Raw genomic sequence first — 22,605 nt, forward strand, 5'->3', positions numbered from 1 at the left:
TCTAGAGTACGAGGATATTCTAATCCATTTGGTACCAAATCTTAACATGCGGATATTCTCCGCCTTAAGATATTAACACAAATTTCATGGATATGCTCCTCCTCAGGAGTTATCAGCTCATAACTCAAAAAGGATATGGACGTTATCTGATTAGATTGGCATACCTCATATAAGAGGTTTTCGTCTATGCTTATAAGCATATTCTCAGACGAAACAATCGTTGCGATTTTATGGCATGCCTTGCAAGGACTTTCTTACGGCGAATCAAGCAAGCGCACTCTTGCTAAATCTAGCAACAGAGTAGTCTCTAACACCTCAGTCATTTCTCGGTGTGAGAATTTAGATGAGACACAATTGGATTTAACCAATGTCATCGACGATTCTCCCCCTGATCCTTAGGCGGGATGTCTCATTAACATAACATTCAGTTATGCATGAATCAACCTATCAAGGGAGCAACTGGGTGCAGAAAACAATAATAACATGCAACCCAGGAGAGGTAACTGATCAGGTTTCCTCTCTCGTTTACTGTCCAGTTGGGATAATTTTAAGAATTTACATTGCCATGTAAAATTAACAGTAAACTGTAAACGAATTCTGTGACCATAAACACTATCTCAATATCAGTATCAGTCCTGCCAAGACGACCGATAGAGATCAACAACAATGAACGACATTTGAAATGCGCGTATCGTGTCTTTTATGTCACAGCGATAGCAGAGCTCTTCCAGGCTCAAAGATGGCTTAATCAAACCAATCATTATGCTATCGTCTCGTATTTTTCCACTTCTGGTGGAACGGGGCTCATCAGGTACTTAAACCCTAGAACTATTGTGCTTTTCATTTTTAAATATGCCTACCACAATTGTATTTTCCTTCTTCGCCAAAGATAAAGTTATTTGCATAGGTACTGCTGCAAATTTAATTTACCAAATTCAGGATTTTAGGTAATAGCTCAGGCGACGAGAAGACATGATATTAACTCTAAATATCATTTACAAAAATGCAACACTCATTATCGCTCGACGTTTGTATATCTACGAGGCGCAATTAACATTTGCAGCACTCGGTGTTGTTGACACAACATATACAAAGTGCAAATTAAGCACTAGGTTCTAAAGATCGCCGATGCATATAATAGGTGCATATCATGCATGCCGTAAAGCTCGCGAAAACACATAAGGGCGCAAAATATGCCGCTCTCCTTATTGCTCACCACAACATTTTATACGGTGCATATATATTCTCTAAAATCAAGCCGAAAAATTTACCACAAAAACCAATGGTGAAATGGTTCTAACATAATACCGACAAATCTCCAATTTCGTCTATTAGGCTCGACGAAATATTAATTTATCAAAGTCGAAATATGAACACATTTCTTAAAAGAAACTGTCTCGATATCAATTGCAGGTCATTTCAAACACCGCTGATAGAGACTGGCTAACCATGTTAACCTGGTGTCCATTTTTCATCGCATTCCACTCCTTAGGCGGAACTACTTTGAATTCTGGAGATTACTATAGCGAAGGAATAAAGTTCTGCTATCCCAAGGATGCAACAATTCCTTGCTCTGCCGATATTAAAACCCTTAACACCATAAAACTCATTGGTGTACCAACAAAGGTAATTTTATTTTTTACGCTATGCAAAAGGACGCGGAAAAATCTTCCGTTGGTCGGCTAAAGAGGAAAATAGCAAAATGCTACAAATTCAAATATTTGGCTAAATTCGGAAATCGAATAATGTCACAAATATGAGTCGTTGCTAATACGTACCTATTTGGATATCTCCTCATATATCGTGTAATTTCCTGTGCTCCAACTAGAACATATAATACGGTAAGATGTCTAATTTTCTCTTTAACAAATCCTAATCAAAATAGAAAACAAAGTTAGACACTACAAAAACTTATGCATAGAACTATTCAACAATAGTTAAATTAAATATGCAAGAGTTGAAGAGAATTATTCTTTTTCGTATCGTCCGTCCTATGCCTGAGTACCACAGAACAATTCGTGCCGATAACGTTTTATGTAATGATAAGATGCTGCTCAGCTAATTAACTAACTTAGCATAAAGTACTACATACATAGATAGTACTGCATGGACGGACCACTATCTTTAAAAGAGAAATGAAGTGAAAGGAGTTTATTACTTCTTCTTAAGTTCTGTTACATTTCAAAGTGGGGAGACCACTCGTCTATTTATAGCCAGAGCCATTAAGTAGGTAATTTAAACAAGCATACACGTGTTTACAATTTAAACTATAAGCTCACAATGCTTATCTAGTTTTTAGGCGGTTAATCCTTGGCACAGAAATAAATCCAGTGTTTATTAGAATGTTCCGGAAATGGTGGGCCATCCTTAAAGACGTGTTCACACAACAAAAGTAATTTAGGATTTCATTAATGGGAGAAAAATAGGTTTTATTACTTTTGGAAAATGAAAAGATGGGAATTGAACTTAAAAACATAGGAATTATATATCAGAGATTTTTTAAGAGTTGAAGTTAGGGCATGAGAAGAATTCTAATGGGAAGACATCTAGGTGCATGCTAATTTGACGTAGGTTTATTACTCATCTTCTTTGGGATTTTTTCTTAATTATATGATTTGTTTCTTCCAAATTAAGATTTAAATCCCTGATTTCTTTTGTGTTTATTTTTGAATTGCTCCATTCGATTTGAACTAATGGCTTGTTTTCATGAATTATGAAATGAGGATGTTTGGTTTTGTGAAGGAAATGCCTGGTTGAAATGATTGTTTGGTTTTGTGAAATAAAAATAGGGTTTCAAATGATTGTTTTCAATGTTCCCTTTTAGAACTGAAAGTGCTTGTGAAAATGCTTATTAGACTGCAATTCTTTTATCTTGAGTTTGTAGATTTCGTTGTTAACTTAACCCTTGTACTTGTCAGTTTATAATAATGGATTGCTTGCTTTTTTGATGCACGGGAATGTCGATTTCAACTATAAAGTTTGCTGATTTTAGAAAAATGGAAATGAACTCCATATGCATAGAGGTGTTCTTGTCGAGGAATGCCTTTCTTGTCTGTATGTTTTGATAAACATAGTCAGTTGAGTCCCTTTTGTGAATGAACCACACTTGATGTGAATGTAAGAAGATTTATTCAGAAAACTGATTGAGTTCATGTCTTCCGTTAGTTGGAACGTAGTTCCATCTTGCGCCAGGTAATGATCCCCGACATAGAGAAATGGGTAATGATCCCCATGGGAACGCAGCTTCCCGACCATCGATGGCGGCTGTCCGTGCCGAGAAACGATAGGTGGGTGTACGAACCAAGGTTTTTGTGTCGTGGACTCAATGTGTCGAAATCTAAGTGACTTGATTTGTCGAAACTTCAATGGTTTTGTGAAGTTATTGTTGAATGTACCGTTTGTGATTTGAAGTTCTATCGTCGCTTATTTATATTTAATCCTTATATTTTCTTGTGCTTTTTGAGATTTTCCGTTTCTCTTTGAGGATGGGAACGTAAGCTATTGAGCCGTCATCTCACCCCAATTGACGATTTTGCAGATTTTATCGAAGGGCGAAGCAAGTAGAAGTTTCATAGTTTAAAGAGTGCATTATCCTTGGCTTGTTTCCTATGTATTTGCTTGGATGTTTCACCTGTGATAGATGTTGGATACTTGAGCATATTTTTATATTCTTAGAAGTTTCTTTACTGACATTTGAAAGTACTTAAGTATGGATGTTTTTCATTTGAGAATTAGATTGAAATAAATGTTGAAAACGTTTTGTTTTAATGTCAGTTTCTGCAGTCTTTTTCCCTTGATAACTGGCACCAATTGGAAAGGGATTAGACCATAGTTTCTTTTGGAAAATGTCTATATATATCTTATCTAAGATGGGTTCAAAGTTCTTTGTGTTTCGATTCTTTGTTTAGGAGATGTGGCCCTTGAGGTAGATTACAATAATTCTGAAATTTGTAGGTAGGCAGTTCTGCGACCTACTTTGCCTACACTGTTGACTGACCAAATGAACTCCGAATCTGGATTTTTAAAATGCACTTGAAATCTGGTTCTTTATACTTTCTAAATTGGGGTCAAGATCATAATTACGACTTTTAACGAAGTTTGTGGAGCCTCGACAACTCAGATGGTCAGAAACGCTATTATCCATTATCCGAATTCTGGTTAAATCCATTATCCGAATTTTGGGGTGTTACATCGGGTGTGTGGGTGAGAAACGAATTTAAACCCTAAAAAATGTACTGCACGGGAGTACTTTAGATTCGAGAGAGAAATCTGTACAAGTCCGGCCTAAACCAAGAAATGGTTGTTCCAGACTTGACTCGGTCACAAAGTGAAGGAGAATGGGTTGGTTTTGGGGACGGAAGCAAGGAAAGTGATGAGACCAGAATATTTGATTTCTTTAAGAGTAGTTGTTTTCTACGACTTATATCAGAAAGTGGGAAGCTAACAAAATCGAAAGCTAGCAAATGTTTTCTGAGTGTTGTATGCTCCTGACTGAACTTGTTGTTCGGTGGAAATAGGTAAAACCTATTTATACAAGTCGAGGTGTAACATACTCTGGTCTCATTAAGGAATGGAGAATGGGTGAGTAAATGGGAGGATGTGGTAACCGTTAACGCATGTAATTGATGATTCGGATTTTTGATGTGGTTGTTGTAGTAGTAAAGATTCGAACTCTAAGACTTGTTAAGATTAATTTTAAAGGAATAAAATAGAGAGTTATTGGGTCTAGGATTCGGCCAAACTCATATCAATAGGTTCAATTGTTCATTTTCAAACAATTATCGCTCGACAAATAAAACAACATCGACTCTTATTCTTGCCAAGGTAGATTCTCCAAACATTAATTATAAATCGTAAGCATGGGACATCAAACATCTAAGCAAGCATGACCCATATAATAAAATAATAACTATTTTTTTCAAATCATAATTCTATTTTAATTAAGTGCAAAATTCAAATAGAAAATAAAACAAATTCACCCAAGGATGAAGTACGACTTCCTCCATTGTCCCAGTGATGGGGTCTAGCTCATCATGTTGTTGGAAACACGCTCAAAACTCATTATTATTGCTCAAAGGGTGTTTACAAATGATGAAAAGGGAGAAATAATTCAAAACCGGGTTGGTAACAATTATATTTGTTACAAACCAGAGAACTATGACCCTCGGCTGTGGGTCGTTACCACTGTAGCATATAAGACTGTCTTGCGATTGTCGTATTCAATGTAGCATAAACGACTGCTTGTGTGGGTCAATGTTCTTTGTTCTTCACTGTTTTTCTGCTGCTGCTGCAGATTTCTCTGCAGCTATTCTCTCGACTCTGTAGCCTCCCCCAATCACTCTATATCCCACACTGACATCTCATCATCCTATATATATATACCACAGCAACAAAAAATCTCGCTCATTAACTCCCAATAATCTTCCTTTATTCGGTAATAAAGAAAATATTTTCTTTCTCAAATGCAGTTGTGAATGACGTGCAGAATATCCTTGTTTATCTTGGCTTGATAGGGTAGAATTTTGTTGAGTAAAGAATAAAATCTTCTCCCATGCAATACGTATCATCAAATATTCCGTGATAATCTTCCTCTTGAATGCAGTTCCCTGCATTATCAAAACTCCGTGTAACTCCTTGATTTTCTTAATTACAACGCACTTACTATTCCTGTTTGGTAAGAATAAGTCATTCTCCAACGAAAACAGAAAGAAAATCTCGAGAAGATCTCTTGTAATCACTTCCCGAAACTCGATATCTTTTCCACACTCTGTTTCGCTTCACACGGATATCCAGCCCAATTCTTTCGAATATAATAACTACACCAAGCCTGTTTACTGCTAACAGGTCCAACAAAACTGAATCCAACGATTGAATCTTCTTTAATTGCCACCAAAAATCGAACCCTAATATTTGCTGCCATTTTCTCGCCAAAAACCAGATTCAAATGGGGAAAGAAGATGGCTGCCCCTTAACAGAGATGGGGTGCGAATAGCCAAGGGTGTAAATAGTAAAGAAGGTGCCCCTTATCAATGAGATGCCCCTTAGTAATTGAGGTTCCCCTTAACCAATAATGAGAGTCCGAATAACATGTGTCCTCCGGGGGTGCTTTTAACAACTTTTCGAGCAACATTTTCCACAAGAGCTTATTTCACAAAAACACCTACAAACAAGTTTATTAGTGATAAAATGAGTCCCAACTAATGTATTTATGGGTGAAAATGTGTCTCACTTTCGTGCTCGTCAATTGATGTTCCATAAAAAAGAGTGTTTCACCATTACTCCCTGTATTTACTAACCGCCTCATCCTTATGACACTTCATTTTGACGGGCGTAGTGTACGCCGCACGCTGTAAACCGCCAAACCCAAAGAGGATCCCCCAGTTTGTGATATGTGTTGATGTCTCGAATGTTTTCGTGGAAAAAATGTAGCATATTGTTGTTGTATGGCAAGCCGAGCTTGGGAGACTTGCTGGCTTGGTGACCTTCGACGGTCGAAATTTTGCATCTTAAGAAGAAAGGTAACCGTTGATAATTGCACGCTTTCGTTTTTGGTGGCCTCATAGGTAAGGCCAGCATGGTGGCGCGGCTAGGTTGGCATGGCATGCCTTGGCGCGATTTGGCGTGGCCAAACTAGGGTTTCGGGTCAAAGGTTACCATGCATTGTCTGGTAACCTTGGACGGCTAGGATTTTTTCCTGAGATTGAAGGGCGACCGTTGATTGTCCCACGCCTTCGTTTTGGTAGCCGCATAGGGAAGGCCAGCATGGTGGCGCGGCTATGTTGGCATGCCATGGCGCGGTTTGGCGTGGCCAAACTAGGGTTTCAGGACAAAGGTTACCATGCGTCGTCTGGTAACCTTGGATGGATAGGATTTGCTCATGGGATTGAATGGCGACCGTTGATTATCGCATGCCTTCGTTTTTGTAGACGCATAGGGAAGGCCAGCATGGTGGCGCGGTTTGGCGTGGCCAAGCTAGGGTTTCAGGACAAAGATTACCATGCGTCGTCTGGTAACATTGGACGGCTAGGATTTGCTCCTGGGATTGAAGGGAGACCGTTGATTGTCGCACGCCTTCATTTTGGTAGCCGCATAGGGAAGGCCAGCATGGTGGCGCGGCTAGGTTGGCATGCCTTGGAGCGGTTTGGCGTGGCCAAACTAGGGTTTCGGGCCAAAGGTTAACATGCATTGTCTGGTAACCTTGGATGGCTAGGATTTTCTCTTGGGATTGAAGGGCGACCGTTTATTATCGCACGTCTTCGTTTTGGTAGCCGCATAGGGAAGGCCAGCATGGTGGCGCGGTTAGGTTGGCATTCCATTAGCATGGCATGCCTTGGCGGGTCTTGGTGTGGCCAAACTAGGGTTTCAGGCCAAAGGTTACCATGCGTCGTCTGGTAACCTTGGATGGCTATGATTTTCTCCTGGGATTGAAGGGTAACCGTTGATTGTTGCACGCCTTCGTTTTGGTAGCCGCATAGGGAAGGCCAGCATGGTGGCGCGGCTAGGTTGGCATGCCATTGGCGCGGTTTGGCGTGGCCAAATGACAGACACATTTTTGTGTCTAAATTGTACTCAATGTCTTTAGTGTTAGTGCTCGATTTTTGTACTAATTTTGATGCTTTGTGTGTTTGTAGGTGTTTTTGGAGAAATACACTTTTGTAGAAAAAGTTGCTCAAAAAGTACTATTTGGACTCCCGGAGAAAAGTACTAAAGGCACCCTCAATTTGGATAAGGGGCACCTCAGTTGGGCACCTGCTATTCGCACCCCCAGTTTGGTTAGGGGGACACCATCTTCAACATTTCAAAAGTTCGTTTTGGCGGGAAAATTTTATTCTCAACTGTGTAACTTTCGATCGATTCTTGAAGGAGTTCTGGGTAGACTAAAGGGCTGAAACTTAATGGGTAGACGTGATATGTCATAACAAAGCTGGTATGAGTGTTTGTTTCAATCAAATTTGGCTGAAAAATCCGTGAGAAGAAAACAGGGAAGCACGTACACGGAAGAAGATATCCACGGGATTACAACGAGTTAGACGTGTGATGCTCGTGTTTGGAAGAACCTAACCACTATTTGGAGTGTGAAGAAGTTAAATATGGCAATATGGAAGCTTCAGAACGCATGAAAATCAATATCAGTGATAAAAATGAAAAGAACATAACCCGAGTAAATGAAGATTATTTGGAGTTAATGGAGGAGATTCAATGTCGCAATCACGTATAAATATGTTCACAAGGTATCATGTAAGGGGGTCGAGAGTTTTGGGAGAGAAAGAGAACACAACAGAGACGAAAAATCAGAGTTTCAGAAACCTCCATTGTTGCTGCTGCACCAAGAACACGAAGAACATAAGACCCACACTGAGCAGTCTTATTTTGCTACAGTTTCAGCGACTGTCGCAGGACAGTCTTATTTGTTACAGTGACAGCCGAGGGTCGTAGTTCTTTGGTTTGTAACAAATATAATTGTTACAAACCCGGTTTTGAATTATTTCTCCCTTTTCATCATTTGTAAACCCATCTTTGAGCATAAATGAAATCAACTTTTGAGCGTGTTTCCAACATGATGAGAGGCTAATTTCTCCCACAACCAAGGCAGTGAGGAAGCTATTTACGCATGAATAATTGGTAATCATTTATTTCCTCTAATTTATAATTTATAATTCACTCAATCACTGCTTTTGCAGAGTTTTTAATTGTTTGCAAAAAATTTCTTCATTCGTTGTGATTCAATTAGATAGGTTATGCTTTGTTTAGATAATCTATGCTTAGGGATACAATTAATTTTTGAGAATTTTCCAGATTATTTGTGAATTAAGAAATAAGATTCTTAAAATATAATTAGAGTTTTGGATTGTTTACCATAATTTATTCATGTGTAATAGTGAAATCAGTGTCTTGGTTGTTTCATAATATCTTGAAGTCAATTTTGTAATAAGTTTTCTTTGTTTTTAAATTTTTATTAAGTCTAAAATTCATTGCTTTCACAAGTCTTAAAACAACCCTTTTATCACTATCTTCAACAACTTTGAAAACACATCAAATTTTTGGCGCCGCCGACGCGGACTTGTCTTTAGGCTAGAGTTTTTAGATTTTTTTAGGTTTTTATTTGTTCTTCTTTACGTTTTTGGGTTTTTGTCTTTTCCTTACAGATTTTGGAATTGGGAGCGAAAGAAAATTTTGCCAAAGCTTTGGTGAATACTTAAAGACTTGGAGTAAAAGACAAAGCGAAAGGAGCGAAAGAAGAATTTTTTTTTTGTTTTTATTAAAAAAAGAGAGAGAAAAAAGATAGACATTTCATTTTATTTTTTTATTATTTTTTGTTAGACTTTCCTTTTCTTTTGGACTTTGGACTTGGACATTTGGACATTCTTTTATTTTTAAACCCTACGGAAGGGTAGTATTAAATATTAAACTGTTTGCAGAGAAGGACGGTGATTACGATATCACCTCGGCCCCTCGGGTTCGTACACGGCATTGGAGTTGTGGCCCGAGTCGACTTCAGCGGTTCATCCCCCGTCTGGAACGGGAGGTAAGTTTGTCGAAACACTCGCGAATCCCCTGTCAGCGAGTTACTGTATTCCTTCGTTTGCATATATGCCGAGGACTTGAAAACGGCTGCTTTAATTTCCTAGTAAAGGGCAAGGACTGGCCATACAAGATAAGGGTTCGGATTTCATCACCGTTCTCTTCTTGACCGCCTTAGGAATACAAAACCAAACGCGAACCTAAACCTAAAATTTGGAATAGAACGAGACCTATAGGGTAACGATCTTAATAGGAAAGTCGTTCGAAAAATATTGGTTACTCTTTTGAGCATACTTCAAAGTTCATGATGGTTTCCGTGAGTTGAATGCGTGACTGCGTCGCCTTGGAATGCGGTGAGGCCTTGGGTATCAAAGCTTTACGCAGCTTCCCTCGCCTCTATTCAACTTACTTTGACTCGGATTGATTCCAGAGGGGTTTGCTCAAATTGTAACGAATTCCCATTCGAAGGATTAGAAGCTGGTCTAGAAACAGTCTAAGTGGAGCCATCATGCTTTTTGTTTGCTAGAAATCAGTAGGTTTGCTGTGGTGGAGTCAGCCTTGTTTGTGTTTGCATAAAACTTCCCTTCCTTTTAGGACTTTTATTTTTCTTTTGTTTTTCTAGTCTATGCCCGAGGTTATCAGAGAGCGGGCTTGGAAAAGAAACACTCTAGGTCGTTTGATTAGTGATAAACCTAGTAGTTCTTCTTGTGAAGGCGATGAGCTCGAAGACTCTTCTTTTGAGAGCCCCGTTTTTGGAAACTTCAGTTTTGAAAATCTGTCTCTTCGTGAGGAAGGTACCCCTAGTACTTCTGTTGTGCCAGCGATGGCAACTTTGAAAGATTACATGTTCCCTACTAGGTCTACCCGAGCCTCTTGCATTAAATTGCCAGCCACTATGGCTAATTTCGAGATAAAACCTAGTATTCTTCAGATGATCCCTATATTCTTAGGGAAAGATGATGAGAACCCTTATTTTCATATTAGGGACTTTGAGGAAATTTGTGGGACAATTAGAATAAAAGACCTTACTGATGAAGTCTTGAAACTTAAGATGTTTCCATTTTCCTTGAGAGATAAAGCCAAGAACTGGATGAACAACCTACCATCTGAATCCATTGAAACATGGCAGGAACTTATTGCTGCTTTTTATATGAAATTCTACCCTAAGCATAAAACTGCAGCTGTTAGACAGAAAATTAGTGCTAGTGTGCAACAAGAGGGAGAGTCTCTTTATAGGTTTTTAGAGAGATTCAATGATCTTCTATCCCAGTGTCCTCACCATGGATTTGATAAGATGAAACTTGTAGATATTATTTATAATGGTTTAGACTATTCGACCAAATCCATGGTCGAGTCTATGTGCGCTGGTGAGTTCACTAGTAAAAATGTTGATGATGCTTTTACCTTCTTAGGAGCTATCGCTGAAAAATCCCAACAGTGGGAGTCTTCTGTTGAACCCCCTAAAAGACTCTTGGTCAATAGAAGTAGCACCAATGTGGTAGATACAAGCTTCGAGTCAAATGATAAGTTTGCTGCTTTGTATAGAAGGTTAGAAGCTTTGGAATTGAATCAACCTAATTATAGGTCTCTTGTTGAACCTGATGATAGGATTAGAGCCGCTCAAGTCTCTAGTTGTGGAGTAGAGCCCAATAACTAATTTTGGGAAGGTCATGTTAGTGAAGAACAAGCCCATGATGTCTATAACAATGCTAGGTTTGAGAACCGTCAGAAGTTTGACCCATACCCAGAAACCTACAACCCTGGTTGGAGAAACCATCCTAATTTTTCTTGGTCTAAGGGCCAGAATCAAGGTCAGTCTATTAATTCTTAGCCTCCCCCAGGTTTTGGTTATGCTAAGAACTCTTCAGGTCAACCCCAGTTTCAGAACCCTTCGGATAAAAAGATCACAAGTTTAGAAGACACTCTAGCCTCGTTTATTAAAAACTCTGATAAGATCAACCCAATGGTTGCTCAAGGGATAGAAGAAAGTAAAAATATAGGTTATGCCAACTCCCAAGCTATTTCTGAGTTAAAAAACCAGGTTAGTCAGATAAATGAATCTTTGAGGGAAAAAGGTAAGTTTCCTAGTCAAACTCAACCCAATCCTAAAGCAGAGAAATCGTACAATCATGTGAACTCTATTACAACCCTTAGGAGTGGAAAGAAAGTTGACAATAAGGTTGACATGCCTGATAGTGAACATGCTGTAGTTCACCCTTCTGAGCCAGAAAATGAGGAGACTGATAGAGTCTCTAAAAAGACCAATGAGGGTCCTGCTGAGCTCGGCTTTGTTCCCAGAGCCCCGTTTCCCCAGCTGCTAGTTCCAACTAAGAGCGAGTCGAACTTTAATGATATATTGGAGGTTTTTAAACAGGTTACTATCAACCTACCATTGTTGGATGTGATTAAGCAGATTCCCGCTTATGCTAAGTTTCTTAAGGACTTGTGTACACGAAAGCGTAAGCTTAGTGTCCAAAAGAAAGCCTTCCTAGATAGTCACGTGAGTTCCATTATTCAGAATACCACTACTCCTAAGTATAAAGACCCAGGGTCCCCTACCATTTCTTGCACAATAGGTAAATACCGTGTTGAGAAAGCTTTGCTTGATTTAGGAGCCAGTGTGAATTTACTTCCATACCATGTGTACCTCAAGATAGGACTTGGTGATATGAAACCTACCCAGATGACACTTCAGTTAGCTGATAGGTCTGTTAAAATTCCTCGTGGTGTGATCGATGATGTTCTTATTGAGGTCGACAAGTTTATTTATCCAGTGGATTTTGTTATCCTAGATACCCAACATGTCCCTGACCCAGAGAACCAGATACCAGTGATTTTAGGTCGCCCATTTTTAGCAACATCCAATGCGATCATTAATTGTCGAACTGGTATTATGAACTTGTCTTTTGGTAATATGACTATTGAGCTGAACGTCTTTCATATTAGTAAGTTACCCTCTGAACTAGATGACTCGAGCATAGAAGAGGTAAACATGATAGGAACATTAGTTGAGGAGTCATTAACAAACACTTTGTTAGAAGATCCATTAGAGAAATGCCTAGCTCACTTTGGGATTGATTTCGATGATGATAATGTGATTAATGAGGTGAATGCTTTGTTAGATTCAACCCCTTTGTTAGACATTAGTAACTGATGGAAACCTAAGTTCGAACCACTACCAGTTTCTAAGTCTACCCTCGTTCCTTCGTTATAAGAGCCTCCTAAGTTGGACCTAAAACCATTACTAGATACCCTGAAGTATGTGTTTTTAGGCCCGTCTGAGACTTTACCTGTGATTGTTGCTTCCAACTTGGATAGTGATCAGGAAAGTAGGCTAGTGACCGTCCTTCAAAACAACAAGGAAGCTTTAGGGTGGACCATAACAGACATTAAGGGTATAAGTCCTACTGTTTGTATGCATCAGATATATCTAGAGGAAGATACCAAACCGTCTAGGGAGATTCAACGAAGACTAAACCCTAATATGAAAGAAGTAGTTCGAAGAGGTTCTTAAGCTGTTAGATGCAGGAATTATCTACCCCATTTCAGACAGTAAGTGGGTCAACCCCGTTCAGGTTGTTCCCAAGAAATCCGGTATTACTGTAGTCCAGAATGATAACAATGAGTTAATCCAGACCCGAGTGACCACGGGTTGGCGTGTTTGTATTGACTATAGGAAATTGAACAAGGTCATTAGGAAGGACCACTTTCCCCTTCCCTTTATCGACCAAATGCTAGAGAGATTAGCTGGACATAGTCATTACTGTTTTCTAGATGGCTACTCAGGATACAATCAGATCGTTATTGCCCCAGAAGACTAAGAAAAAACTACTTTTACTTGTCCCTTTGGTACCTTTGTGTATAGACGCATGCCTTTCGGGCTATGTAACGCCACTGCGACTTTTCAGCGTTGCATGATGAACATATTTTACGATATGGTAGAAAAGTTTTAGAGGTCTTTATGGATGATTTTCCAGTGCTTGGTTCGTCTTTCGATGAGTGCTTGCATCATTTGTCATTAGTGTTGACTAGGTATAAGGAAAAGAATCTAGTGCTTAATTGTGAGAAATGTCATTTCATGGTTCGATCAGGAATTGTCTTAGGGCATATCGTATCTTCTAAGGGTATAGAGGTAGATAGAGCCAAAGTTGACCTTATCAAGACTTTAATTGTTTGCAAAAATTTTCTTCATTCGTTGTGATTCAATTAGATAGGTTATGCTTTGTTTAGATAATCTATGCTTAGGGATACAATTAATTTTTGAGAATTTTCCAGATTATTTGTGAATTAAGAAATAAGAGTCTTAAAAGATAATTAGAGTTTTGGATTGTTTACCATAATTTATTCATGTGTAATAGTGAAATCAGTGTCTTGGTTGTTTTATAATATCTTGAAGTCAATTTTGTAATAAGTTTTCTTTGTTTTTAAATTTTTATTAAGTCTAAAATTCATTGCCTTCACAAGTCTTAAAACAACCCTTTTATCACTATCTTCAACAACTTTGAAAACACATCACCAAACTAGGGTTTCGGGCCAAAGGTTACCATGCGTCGTCTGGTAACCTTGAATGGCTAGGATTTGCTTTTGGGATTGAAGGGCGACCGTTGATTGCCGCACGCCTTCATTTTGGTAGCCGCATAGAGAAGGACAGCATGGTGGCGCGGCTAGGTTGGCACGCCGTTGGCATGGCATGCCTTGGCGCGGTTTGGCGTGGCCAAACTAGGATTTCAGACCAAAGGTTACCATGCGTCGTCTGGTAACCTTGGATGGCTAGGATTTTCTTCTGGGATTGAAGGGAGACCGTTGATTGCCGCACGCCTTCATTTGGGTAGCCGCATAGAGAAGGCCAGCATGGTGGCGCGGCTAGGTTGGAACGCCGCATGGCATGCCTTGGCACGGTTTGGCGTGGCCAAACTAGGGTTTCAGACCAAAGGTTACCATGCGTCGTCTGGTAACCTTGGATGGCTAGGATTTGCTTCTGGGATTGAAGGGCGACTGTTGATTGTCGCACGCCTTCGTTTTGGTAGCCGCATAGGGAAGGCCAGCATGGTGGCGCGGCTAGGTTGGCATGCCATTGGCGCGGTTTGGTGTGGCCAAACTAGGGTTTCAGGCCAAAGGTTACCATGCGTCGTCTGGTAACCTAAGGATGGATAGGATTTTCTCCTGGGATTGAAGGGCGACCGTTGATGGTCGCACGCCTTCGTTTTGGTAGCCGCATAGGGAAGGCCAGCATGGTGGCGCGACTAGGTTGGCATGCCATTGGCATGCCTTGGCGCGGTTTGGCGTGGCCAAACTAGGGTTTCAGTCCAAAGGTTACCATGCGTCGTCTGGTAACCTTGGATAGCTAGGATTTTCTCCTGGGATTGAAGGGCGACCGTTGATTGTCGCACACCTTCGTTTTGGTAGCTGCATAGGGAAGGCCAGCATGGTGGCGCGGCTAGGTTGGCATGCCATTGGCATGGCATGCCTTGGCGCCGTTTGGTGTGGTGGGGCAAAGGGATTGGCATGCTGTTTGGCACATGGTGCAGCTAGTGTGTCTAGGTGCGTTTGGCATGGTGGGGCCAAGGGCTTGGCATGCCGTTTGGCACATGGTGCGGCTAGCATGGCTAGGTCTGTTTGGCATGGTGGGGCCAAGGGTTTGGCATGCTGTTTGGCACATGGTGCGGCTAGCATGGCTAGGTGCGTTTGGCATGGTGGGGCCAAGGGCTTGGCATGCCGTTTGGCACATGGTGCAGCTAGCATAGTTGGCATGCCTTGGCGCGGAGGTGTGGCTGACACGGTTTGTCATTGGCACACTGGTGTGGCTGGCATGGTTGGCATGCCTTGGCGCGAAGATGTGGCTGACACGGTTTGCCATTGGCACAGTGGTGCGGCTGGCATGGTTGGCATGCCTTGGCGCGGAGATGTGGCTGGCACGGTTTTCCATTGGAACAGTGGTGCGGCTGGCATGGTTGGCATGCCTTGGCGCGGAGATGTTTTGTTGGCACGGTTTTCCATTGCCACAGCGGTGCGGCTGGAATGGTTTGCATGCCTTGGCGCGGAGATGTGGCTGGCACGGTTTGCCATTGGCACAGTGGTGCAGCTGGTATGGTTGGCATGCCATGGCGCGGAGATGTGGCTGAAACGGTTTGCCATTGGCACAGTGGTGCGGCTGGCATGGCTGGCATGCCTTGGCGCGAAGATGTGGCTGGCACGGTTTGCCATTGGCACAGTGGTGCGGCTGGCATGGTTGGCATGCCTTGGCGCGGAGATGTGGCTGACACGGTTTTCCATTGGCACAGTGGTGTGGCTGGCATGGTTGGCATGCCTTGGCGCGGATATGTAGCTGGCACGGTTTGCTATTTGCACAGGGTGTGGATGGCATGGTTGGCATGCCTTGGCGCAGTAGCATGAGAATTAGGTTTTGCATAGGTGATGTCAATTAATGTTAAGGGTTCTGCCGTGGAACATGACTCATAAAATAAAAAAGATACCCTGGTAATTCTTACGTAAGCATGCTGATCGATTCAATAATTGTGCTAATGGTCATGATGATATCATGTCAGATGTGAGATTTTTCGATTTTAACCCTAGGCTAAAAACCACCATCAACATTAAGTCCCCTGCTTAGCTCGGAATGAGAGCATCGTTGCGAGGCAAGAATAAGATGGTGCCAGGCTGGGACAAGAAATCGAAGCAACAAGTCGTGATAAGATGGTCAGGAAAGTCTGACTAACCTTTTTCGAGAGGTATAGAGAGTTTGTGTTTTCCATGTTGGCGTCCTTGCGTGAATTGTGCTAGTGACGCAGACCGTGATGCGGTGAGATGAGAACTGTTGGTCTGATCTGGCTGTGCACTCCTTGGATGGGTTAGGGAAACTCGTGACGCTGGCTGGGCTAGTTTGTTGGTATTAGCGCGGAAAGCTTGGAGAAGCAAAGCATGCGCGAACCGCTTGGAGAGGCAAAACATGTGCAGACGGCTTGGAAAGGCAAAGCATGTGCGGACGACTTGGAAAGGCGAAGCATGCGCGGACGGCTTGGAGAGGCAAAGCATGTGCGGACGTCTTGGAAAGGCAAAGCATGGCGGACGGCTTGGCATAGAATGACGCAGTCTTGGAGAGGCAAGCATGGAGCAGACGGTCTTGGCGTTGTAATTTGTCTTCGCGGGACCGGTTGCCCTTTTTCCTAATTTTAATTTATTGCCTCATCCTGCCGCCAAACTATCGCATCCCTCTGTCTCGTTCGGATTTTATTAAGGTTTTGATGAGGGAATCCGTTTAGGATGATTTCCCGATCATGATGTAATCACGTTCCGTTTCTATTTCCTTCTTTAGGGTTTCCCCAGTATTTATGCCCGGTAAAGTTGCATCGTCTCCCCAGTTTTACAACAAAGGTTTCTTCTCGTCGAGTCCACCTATCCTCATCATGTCAATCAGAAGTGAATCATCCTCGAGCAAACTAGATTCTCCAGGCAAACGCGTGAGGCTTGGCTCTTGCAACAGTACCCCAATCGGGGTCATTCGGGTCAAGAAGATTATACCGGTATGCTTTTACTAATCAACATATGTTTCTTTGTTTGCCGGTAAATGACAAAAATCTTATTATGTGTAGAGATATCCTATCGGAGCGTGCGTTACCATTATTGATGAAGATGATTTAGTCACTCCTCTTCCTTCAGGCCTGATCCCGCAAACCGCTGCAGATCTAGAGAACGCCGACTTAGGAATTTCTTGTCATGAGTATCCCAATGCAGGTTTGTCGTTCGGGACCCGTATGAGGTGTCTTTCCTCCAACTGCCGGAACGTCGGCGGGTTCCTGGTGCGGAAAGAATCCGTGACTCTTTACACGAAGATATGGAGGATATATGGTCACATTGCCAGCAGGAGCGTGGTGAAGTATTGTTCGTCTGCTCTAGTTTCCATAGTGAATTGTCTCTTGCCGATGGTCGCCGAAATGGAGAGTATGTCTATCCGTGCCATCATGGAATCAACTATTCAAAAGTGGGAGAATATGTTGTCTACCTGTGAATCTCTGGAGTTCAACGTCATTTGGTTGCGACATCGCCTTGATATTGTGAAATTCGACAGAGCCGGTATTCTCGCTGGTGTGGTCCCTGCTATGAAAGCTATGATGGAAGAGGAGAAAGCTTTGGCCGTGGAGTCGCAGAAGGTGGAAGAGTCAATCGGAATTTAAAGAGTAGGACTGAAAGGTTTCAAATCCGGTTAAAGATGATGCTTTCAAGGGATTACAATCTGTTGGACGGGCTTTTCTGAGTGATGTAGTTGAGAGATGTTTGATTCCTTTCTGTTTTTTTAAGCGTGTTTTTTTTTTATTTATTTATTTGTATTGCTTTTGAAAGAATAAGAGAATTTAATTGATTTACTTCAATCAAAAAAAAATGAAAGGAATTTGATATTCGAGATGTGGAAAGGAAATGGAAAGATGCCTGAGTGATGTAGTTGAGAGATGTTTGATTCCTTTCTGGTTTTTTAAGCGTGTTTTGCTTTTTTTTTTTATTTATATTGCTTTTGAAAGAATAAAAGAATTTAATTGATTTACTTCAATCAAACAAAATGAAAGGAATTTGATATTCGAGATGTGGAAAGGAAATGGAAAGATGCCTGGTTATCCGTGTTTGTGATACGGAGGGGCGCGAGCCGCGGTCAGGCATAGTATGCCTTAAGCCACTTTTCGTTGATGACTGCTTCCTGCTTTCCTCCATCTTCTTTGATGACCTTGTTGTACCCACTATTGTACGATTTCGTGACTATGTAGGGCCCTTCCCATTTCGCGGAGAATTTTGGCGCGGACGCGTCTTGTTGAACGTGTTTTGCAGTCTTCAGTACCAAATCTCCTACTTGAAAGACCCGAGGCCTCACGGCTTTGTTATATGCTTTGGAGACTCGATTCATGTATTGCTCGTGCATGTTCTTCCGCCTTGGACCTTCTGGAATCTATAGTGTCCAATTCTGCTACTCTGGCGCTTAATGCTTCAGCTTCATCCCATCCAACTCCACTTGCTTCAGCAATCCTAGCCGATGGGATTTTAATTTCTGCTGGGAGGATGACGTCTGCGCCGTAAGCAAGGGAGTAGGGAGAGGCACCGGTGGAACTTCTTGGTGATGTCCGGTATGCCCAGAACGCCATTGGCAGCTGCTCATGCCATGCTCGAGGATTTTCATGCACGGTCCGACTGAGGATTCAGATCAGAGTTTTGTTGGTGCTTTCAGCCTGCCCGTTCCCTTGGGGGTAGTACACGGTAGAGAAGACTTGTTTAATTCTGTATTCTTCGAGTAATTCCCGTACTTGTTTATTTACGAAAGGAGTGCCATTGTCGGTGATGATATGTTTAGGCACGCCAAACCGGCAGACAATGTACTCCTTAATGAATGTCGCGATTGTGGATCCATTCGTTCCTCGTAAAGGTATAGTCTCGACCCATTTAGTGAAATATTCGGTTGTTGTTATTATGTACTCGTGGTGTTTTGAAGACGGCGGGTTGATCTTTCCAATGATGTCGAGTCCCCAGTTGTGGAAGGGCCACAGACTGCTTATCGAATACAGGGGAATTGACGGGACATGGATAAGGTTCCCGTGTATTTGGCATTTTTTGCACCTCTGGACGAAGATAGCTGCATCATCCTCCATGGTTGTCCAGTAGTATTTTTCGTGTATCTGAAGAAACAATTTTCGTTTCCCTTGATGCTCACCTTCGTGCATTCTTTTCAGCATGATTGGGATTTTTGCTTCACCCAGACATCGTAGCAAACTTCCTCTAGAGCTTTTACGATATAAGATTCCTTCGTGGAACTCAGACCTTTGTTTTACCTTGGCTGCATCCTTCTTGTTGGTGGGGAGTATGCCGCCACGAAGGTAACTGATGTATGGCTCTTGCCAGTCCCCAGTGTGACCAATATTGTAAACTTCTAATTGATGCGGCGGCGCTTGACAGTTGGAACATGCTCTTTGAAGCAACCGAGATTGATCCTCCATTTCTGGACAGTAGTAGCCAAGGCGTTGCAAACGGCGATAGAATCTTACCACTAATGTTTGCCCGCAGATTTCATTATGGACGCGGTTGAGTTGTTGTTGTGCTTCTCCCTTTCCAAGACATCTTGACAAGGAACCGTCTGGATTTCTATGATATAGCACTCCTCGGAGCATGAAGAAATTTTGTAAGGTTTTAAGACTGATCTTCCCTCGGAAAAGTGAGTTGTTAAGCTCTTGGAGTTGTGAAAGCCATGTTGAAGCCACGGTTCGTCTCTTCATCGTCAGGGTTTCCTCAAAACCTTAAAATTGTAGTTTTGATGCTAGTGTGGCTAGGCAATCAGCGTGTTGGTTGCCGATGCGCCCGATGTGCGTTATGGTTGCGTCAGCGAAATAGTTTAGCAGTTTTTGTGCTTCGGCTCTGTATGGATCCAAGGTTACTTCCTTTAGTGCGTATACTCCGTTCATCTGGTTGACGAGTAATTTAGAATCACCTCTTATTTCTAGACGTGTGGCTCCAACTCGTTTGGCCAAGGACAGTCCGATGAGAAAGGATTCATATTCTGCCGAATTTTTGGTGCAAGGGAATCTAGCTTGAAGGAGTGCGAGAATACTTCACCAGTTGGGGATACTAGAACCACACCTGCTCCTCCAGTACCGTTGTTGGGAGTAGCAGAGTCATCAAATAATAGAATCCATGTTTCTCCTTGTATGAAAGAGATTTCCGGAAAATCTCTAGGGAGGTCTTCATGTAGTGTCACGGTATTCTCTCTTAGAAACGCCGCCAATAACTCCGCGACTGCTTGCCCTCTGATGGCTATCGGTGAAGCGCAGGTTATGTCGAACTCTGACATTTGTAGGAGCCATTTGGCCGTTCTTCCTTTCCAGGGCTGGTTTTGAGAGGAGGAACTTCACGGGATCGGACTTTGCGATCAACACCACTTTATTGGTTTTGAGTGAATCAAAGCTAAACACGCTTTTTCTGCTTTGGGATACCTGAGTTCGGCATCTCTTAAAGTTCGACTGAAGTAGTAGATGGGATGTTCAATTCCTCCGTCATCTTCTTGGGCGAGGAGATCTCCTACAGCAGTGTCACTAAAAGCAGTGTAGCGGTCTTCCTTGTACGGGTGATTTCATGACGGCTGGGGAAGATAACGTCTTTTGAATCTTCTGAAATGCTTCCTGTTGTAGCGTGGTCCATGTGAAGCTTTCTCCCTTCTTCAGTAAGGGGGTAAACGAAGCAACAAGTTGAGCCAATCCTGGTATGAAGCGGCGAATGTAGTTTATTTTACTCATGAAGCTCTGGAGTTCTTTCACGGTTCGTGGTGGTGGCATCGTGAGGATAGCTTGCGTTTTGATTGGGTCAACCTTAATTCCTTCGGCAGTCACCTGGAAACCTAGGAATTCGCCCTAAGAGACACCAAAAGCGCACTTTAACGGATTCATCTTCAGTTTGTATTCGCGACATCTTTCGAATACTTGCCGCAGAATTCCTGTATGGGCTTCCCGGGTTTTTGACTTGACCACTATGTCATCTACATAATCTTCGACTTGGTTGTGCATCATATCGTGAAAAATGGTGGTCATGGCGCGTTGGTATGTGGCGCCAACGTTCTTCAAACCGAACGACATCACAGTGTAGTAAAATTTTCCAAGAGGAGTTCGAAAAACCGTCTTACTTGCGTCGTGTTCATACATCTTTATATGGTTATAGCCGCTGTATCCATCCATGAAAGAGAACATACCATGTCCGCTGGTGGCGTCTACTAGCATGTCAATGTTGGTGAGTGGAAAGTCGTCTTTAGAGCAACATTTGTTCAAATCTCTAAAGTCGACGCATCACCTGATCTGACCATTCTTCTTTTTTACCGGAACTACGTTGACCAACTAAGTAGGGTGGTGAATCGGTTTGATGAAACCAGCCGCTAGTAACTTTTGAATCTCTACCTTAATCTGTTCTTCCACGTCGTATCGGAATTTTCTCGGGGTTTGCTTGACCGGCTTGGATCCGGGTATCACGTGTAAATGATGAGTGACCAGCCTTTCGTCCAAGCCATACATCTCCTCATATGTCCATGCAAATACGTCTTGATATTCCTTGAGGAGGTTTACCAGTTTCAAGCGTTCGTCTGCGCACAGGGTCGAGATTATCGAGATAGGTCATGGAGATTCCTCACTCCCGACATTAACAACCTCAAGTTCGTCCATAGTGGAGTTGTTCCCGTCTTGTAGTTGTCGTGGTGCATCAGGTGCTTCTTCCTGTGGCTCGTCACCATGTTCGCGTTCCATTGGGAGGAGAGACTGTGTGGTAGTCTCTCCTGTTAATTGCTAACAGCGGCGCTGAGATACAGTTTTTCCTTTTTCGTCATGAATCATAAAAGTCCGCCCTCGCTTGGTATGGGTGTAAGACGAACTCCGGTTTGGCGGGTGAAGACTGGTGTGTCTCTCCTTTGAAGGAGTGATGTGAGATCGGGTTTCTTCCCGAAGCGGTGCAAGGCTACCACTTTCTTCAATGGACGTCCATTTTGGAAGCAGAGTGTGGTGAGCCTTGTCGGTTGTGGCCTGCGGGTCTTTTCTTGGTTCAAAAATCTCCATGCCACAGATTGGCGCATATGGAGACAATGATGCGGCGATGCGAACGACTTCTCCGTTTATCATGGTTTTCAAGCACTGTTGATATGTCGACGGGATGATTCTATTGTCGTGGAGCCACGGTCTTCCCAATATCATGTGGTAATCTGGTTCCTTTTCGATTACCTCGAACCTTACTTTTGATTGGACGGGTCTTAACGATAGATTCAAGATGACGTATCCATACGTCTTGGTTTGGTTCCCTTCAAAATCGATCATTGTAGTGGACTGTCGCACAACTTCGTTCGGCCGTACCCTGGTTTTTCTCAGCATCCCGAGGGTAACTACGTTGGAGGATGTTCCTGTGTTGATGAGAGCCCTTTTGAATTTCGCGTCTCTGATACGGACAGTGACGTGCAGGGCCCGGTTATGGCCTTCCTCTGCCATCATGTCTTCATCGGTAAACGTGATATTGTTGATGGACATCTCTGGCGTTCTTAACGTTCCCAGTCGTGAAGGAACCAGGGACGCATTTAATGCTATTTTA

General features: G+C 42.3%; 1 long non-coding RNA gene across 1 annotated transcript; it reads left to right on the plus strand.

Moving 5' to 3' along the window:
• The first annotated feature begins 2,353 nt into the window (after window positions 1-2,353).
• On the plus strand, window positions 2,354-3,773 carry LOC113331820. Its single transcript, XR_003351216.1, has 3 exons — window positions 2,354-2,567; window positions 3,166-3,287; window positions 3,539-3,773. It is a non-coding gene; the product is annotated as an uncharacterized LOC113331820 (long non-coding RNA).
• Window positions 3,774-22,605: the final 18,832 nt, after the last annotated feature.

Source organism: Papaver somniferum, unplaced genomic scaffold, assembly GCF_003573695.1.
Source record: "Papaver somniferum cultivar HN1 unplaced genomic scaffold, ASM357369v1 unplaced-scaffold_128, whole genome shotgun sequence".
Taxonomy (NCBI): Eukaryota; Viridiplantae; Streptophyta; class Magnoliopsida; order Ranunculales; family Papaveraceae; genus Papaver; species Papaver somniferum.